Genomic DNA, 5,684 nt, shown 5'->3' on the forward strand with positions numbered 1-5,684 from the left:
CGACGCTCACGCTCACACGGTAACGTGAAGTACACTCACATGACATGAACCACCCACGTGACACGAAACAGGTGTTGACGTGGACGTCCACGTGACAGCTTTCAGTTCGCGGTCACCTCACCCATCGCCCTCGGAGGATGCTGGGGCATCAGCCCCTTATTCTAAAGAGTGGTCAAGAGAAAGAACGAAGCCTCCGCCTGGCCTTCCCACGTGACGTGCACGTCAGGGTGCGTGAAGAGTCGACGAGGGCAGTTCTTGTTTCTGGGGGAGCCTCGCTGCCCAGTCGAGCGAATGACGGATTTGGGGAACCCCGTTTGGAGCCTCTAGTGGCTCCAGGCAGTGGTCCTCGGTGGGGCTGGGCTGTCGCCGTGACGGGGCCGTTACGGTGCAAGGTCAGGGGCCCCTGGAGGCCCTCGGCACTCGAGGCTTCGCTGACGTGCAGACGCGCAGACGCCAGGAAGTAGGTGGCACCGTTCGCACAGCCCGCCCCGGAGCGCAGGCCTCACTCAGCCTGCGTCTGGTCACGTCTCAGGCCCGGCGTGCTGGGGGCCGGGGACAGCCAGCCAGATCGGAGCGCGGGATGGTTCGTGGGACAGATGGTCTGCTTCTCGCACAAGTCGGCGGTGACGGGAGAGCCGGGGTGCCAAGGAACAAGAGGGGCGTCCGGGGACGGGGTGCAGCAGCGCGTCCTCGAGAGGAACCCGACTCGAGCTGGGAGGACACCTGGGGACAGCCAGGGCGGTCAGGGCGTGTATCGGGTGACACGAACATCCCAGGGTGAGGTTTGCCGTGGAGCGGTTAAACGTGCAGACCGCAATCCGATGACTCGTCGTCTGACTTTCCATTTGAAATGTGCCAGAGAAGCCAAAGAATGCACAGAACAGGGTCGGCCAAGTGTCGGAGGCGCCGGGGACGGCTCGGCCCTCGCGCCGTGGCTTCTGTGTGTGTGCGAAGCTCTCCTCAGACGAACGTGTCGCACGTGTCGGCCTGCGTTTCGCTCTGGCTCGTCGTGGCCACCACGGCGTGAGGGTGGAGAGCCAGCGAAGCCCCAGCCCTTTCGTCGCTGTCGGCCATCTCGACCTGGACGCGGGAGGCCCCGGCCGTCTGCATCCGAGTCTGCCGGAGACGCTTCCCGCCGTGCCGATCATTACGCCTCCTCCCACGGGCCCGTCCGCGTCGGTCTCGTTGTGGCTCCGTGTCGTAAACTTTAACTACTCTTCTCAGAGAACTTTCCGTGAATGGGGTGATGGCTTTACTTTCTACAAAGAAGCCACGGAAATTGTCTTAGCCGTATTTTAAAAGTTCCTTTGACAAAGTCTCTGGAAATGAGCACTTTAAAATTCCTTGTTTTTGAATATTTTTTTTTCTGTCGTTTGATGCAACATATGCTGTCTTAAGTGCCAGGACTGTTGAGTCCAGCAGCAGGACACTGGTTAAACCTGTCGTTAGGGACTTGGGTGGGACAGGGCCTTTCCCAGCGGACAGCCTCGAGTGTCTGTGGCTGGGCGACGGCCTTTTCTGCACTCCCCAGGGCCGGTGGGCACGCTGGCCAGCCCCGGGCGTGTCCAGAGGGGAGACAGCCTGACCAGGGCCCGGCCGAGGGCTCGTCACCATCACGTTCCTGTGTCCGTCCACTCCAGTCCTCAGAATTCCCCCGGCTCTTCAAACTCAGAAGTTTGAGGTTTTTAAAAATATTTCACTCATCGTGATGAGATACATGTGATTTTGATTGGGGCATTTTGGCTTATGTTTTAAAAAATCAGCAGAATCCAAGTCGTTTCTTCATTTACTGGACCCGTTTGTTAAAGGACTTCGTGTCACTAAATCTGCTGAAGCAGCAAGCGAGCAGTGTCGTGACTTTGTGGCTCTTGGCTCCACACTCACTTTTCATTTGCAGAGTCGAAAGGGCCTTTGAGTTTGTACTGGATGTGAAATGCGGCGCTCGGCTCCGCTTTGCCCTGCAGTCCAGCATCTCATGGGTCTGGGCCCGGCCTGTGACCAGCCTGGAGGGAGGCCGGCCCCGAACCCAGCCCCACCGCCTCGGGCACGGCCCTGGCTCCGGCTGCTCCCTGTGCCTGATCCAGGGTCAGATGGGATCGGGTTTCCGGCTGTGCCTCGCTGTCTGGTCGTCGATGGTCCCCAATGTTTCATTCTTATGAAACCGTTCAGTTTACCAGTGACTGACGTGAGTTTGTCGAGGCCAGAACTATTTGGGGGTGGCGAGTGCTGGACAAAGGTGGCCGGTGGCCAGGCTTGGGACACCTGACACAAACTGCAGCGACCAGCGTTTCGTCTGGGCCTTGACGACTCACCTGTTCTTGGGCGCGGGTTCGCCGGGCCGGGCTCGGTGGGGACTGCGGGGTCTGCTGTGAGCGTGGCCGCCCCTGCGGGAGGCCCCGGCTGCGCAGGCCGAGGCCAGGCGGAAGCGCCCACTGCAGCCCCTCGGCCACCTGCTGGGCGTTTGGGGATGGCTCGTGAGGTCTCACACACCCGGGCCTGCGTTCCCGAGCTCCCCTCGGAGCGGCCACTCTGGTTCCCGGTCTCAGCCGTGCCTGCCGCGGGGCCGGGGTCGCTCTCGAGTCCCCGACCTGACCCTTCGTGAAGTGCCGTCCGTTCTGTTCAGTCCCGGTCACTCTGTTTCCATCCATTGCAGTCCAGGCCACGCTCGGGTCCCCGCAGGCCCGTGGCCTCACTGGCCTCCCTCCCTCGGAGCCGGCCTTGTCCCGCCCACATCCTGCCCACGAGTCTTGGAGGGCCGTGTGGTCAGGTCGCCTTCTAGCCTGAAGCTCTTCGTTGGCTCCAAGAGGCGTTGAGGGGAAGACATGAGGCCCGTGTCCGCTGTCCGCTGCTCACGGCCGCCGGCCCTGGCCCGCGTCGTCCTTGGCCGTGTGGCCTCGTCACAGCTGTCATTTTCTTCAAGGTGCTAGAGGCGTTTAATATACTTGTCTGTCAGCTCGTCCGTCAAGTCTGCCCGCCTCCTCGGACCGTAAGCTTCCCGGGCAGGCTCGCTTCCCCTTGCTCCGTGAGGCCCGGTCCGCACCTGGCAGCGCTCGCGCCGTCCTCGTGCGTGTGACAGGAGCGAGCAGACACAGGGGACGCTCTCGCGGTTCCCCACGGCCATCTCTCGCCCAGGCCGGGAAGGGCAGAACACGACCGGAATCCGGACACCTGCGTCCCAGGCTCCGTGTGTGACGCTGGCCATGCCGCTCGGCTCCTCGAGGTCTGCTGAAGGTTCTGTTTCCTCTGGTGAAATTCTGGGTCTAAAAGGGGCTTTTCTGGAATCAAGAGTTAATTTCTCAAATACGAACCCCATTTTGAAGAATTAAAAATTATTGTATCACCAAATGTGACTTTTACAGACTTGTGAGAGGCGTCTGCATTTTCCGAAGGGGATCGAGGGGTCCGGGGACGAGATTGTGTCTCAGTTCGTCAGTTCCTTCGACCCTGTTCTGTATGTTTTACCTTTTCTTCTACTGCTTGGTTCCTTAGGCTTTAATCGGATCGGCAGAAGGAATCTGTTCCTCGTCACGTCTCCAAAGGCCGATGCAGGACAGGCCCCTGCTGCTGCCCCCGCGCAGGCGTCCGGATGGCCGTGCGCGTGCGTGTGGGGCGGGGGCTTCCGTGCGGCCTGCTCCGGGGGACCAGCCTCTTGCGCGTCCGGGGGTGTTTTCTCGTGCTGTAGTAGCGCTTCCCAGTATGTTCCCATTTCGTGAGTAAGTAATGCAGATTCTGAAACTGTAGACACCACGGATCTCGTAACCGCGAGGTCCTTCGAGGAGGGACTATCCTTTCTCAGCTGGCAGAGGCGAGACGCTTGGAAGGTAAATGACTTTCCCGAGGCCACTCGGTGGGCTGGGAGTGGATTCTGAGTTAGCAAACAGGCGTGTGCTGCTTCTAGAGCAGTCCATGGCTGTCGCTCAGATCGTGGAGACGGTGGAGCCCGCGGACGCCTGGGGCCCGGGGCGGAGGGGAGGCTGCGCCTGGAGGTGCCGGCCCGAGGCAGAGCTCGGCGCCACGGTCCAGCTCCGAAGCCGGTTGGCGGCTTCGGCTGGTGCCTCGTCCCCTCCCTCCTGGCCGCTGCGGGACTCGACCAGCGCCCGCTGCTGAGTCCTTTTCTTGCCTGACGTGCGCTCACACGTGCGTGTGCGGCCGGGAGAGAGGACACGCTGACCTCGGAGTGCAGACCCCCCGAAACGTTTATCAGAGACACAGACGCAGCCGCAGACGCGCTCGTCCGCTGCCTCGAGCAGCAGCTGCAGTGGACGCGGACGCATCATCGGTTTCGCAGTGGAGCGGTGCGGCCGTCCCGCTGCGCGTTGGGATCGTCCCGGCGGAAGCCCGCTGGGACCGGGGTACCTGTCGCGGTGACCATGGCACGCCACCCGGCGTCCCGCTCTCCAGTTACCAGGAGGAGTGTGTTACGCGTCGCTGGGCGCCTGGCGTCGGGGCCACACGTGTGGCCTTCCCTTAGCGGCTACGTCGGTGACCGCCAGCCCTCCGGGTCTGGGAGGCCCGAGGGGGAGCCGGGTGGGGGGCAGAACCCGCCCTGGGGAAGGGCCTGGGGCCGGGCCGGGGCTGTTCCGGGCGTGAGGCGGGGTAGCCCTCAGGGGCGAGGTCAGCGCGCAGAGTGCTGGGCGGAGGGTAGAGGCCAGAGCACCTGCTGCAGGCCCCGGTGTGGGTGACGGTGCGGATGACGGTGCGGGTGACGGTGCGGGTGACGCGTGGGTGACGGTGCGGGTGACGCGTGGATGACGCGTGGGTGACGGTGTGGGTGACGGTGCGGGTGACGCGTGGATGACGCGTGGGTGACGGTGTGGGTGACGGTGCGGGTGACGCGTGGATGACGCGTGGGTGACGGTGTGGGTGACGGTGCGGGTGACGCGTGGATGACGCGTGGGTGACGGTGTGGGTGACGGTGCGGGTGACGCGTGGATGACGCGTGGGTGACGGTGTGGGTGACGGTGCGGGTGACGCGTGGATGACGCGTGGGTGACGGTGTGGGTGACGGTGCGGGTGACGCGTGGATGACGCGTGGGTGACGGTGTGGGTGACGGTGCGGGTGACGCGTGGATGACGCGTGGGTGACGGTGTGGGTGACGGTGCGGGTGACGCGTGGATGACGCGTGGGTGACGGTGTGGGTGACGGTGCGGGTGACGCGTGGATGACGCGTGGGTGACGGTGTGGGTGACGGTGCGGGTGACGCGTGGATGACGCGTGGGTGACGGTGTGGGTGACGGTGCGGGTGACGCGTGGATGACGCGTGGGTGACGGTGTGGGTGACGGTGCGGGTGACGCGTGGATGACGCGTGGGTGACGGTGTGGGTGACGGTGCGGGTGACGCGTGGATGACGCGTGGGTGACGGTGTGGGTGACGGTGCGGGTGACGCGTGGATGACGCGTGGGTGACGGTGTGGGTGACGGTGCGGGTGACGGTGTGGGTGACGCGTGGATGACGGTGTGGGTGACTCGTAGAGCCAGACCAGAAGCGGCTTTCCCGGAGGGCGTGACGGCCGAGTCCACAGGGCGAGCCGCGGGGCGGCGAGGCGGAGCGGCTCTTAGGGAGGCGGCAGGGCTGGTGGCAGGGGGGCCACCGCGCTGCCTGCCCCGCCTTTCCGCCTGCCCTCCCCGCTGCCAAGGTTTCCGGTCCGGCTCCGATCCGATCGCCTCCGTGCGGCCGTCTTCA

At 63.8% G+C, this 5,684-nt stretch overlaps 1 long non-coding RNA gene across 1 annotated transcript in view; it reads left to right on the plus strand.

Annotated features, from left to right (window-relative positions):
- LOC112482317 overlaps positions 1 to 5,684 on the plus strand; it is a 16,666-nt gene that overhangs the window by 4,611 nt on the left and 6,371 nt on the right. The window lies entirely within an intron of this gene.

This window comes from Pteropus alecto, unplaced genomic scaffold (assembly GCF_000325575.1).
Source record: "Pteropus alecto unplaced genomic scaffold, ASM32557v1 scaffold195, whole genome shotgun sequence".
NCBI classification, from domain to species: Eukaryota; Metazoa; Chordata; class Mammalia; order Chiroptera; family Pteropodidae; genus Pteropus; species Pteropus alecto.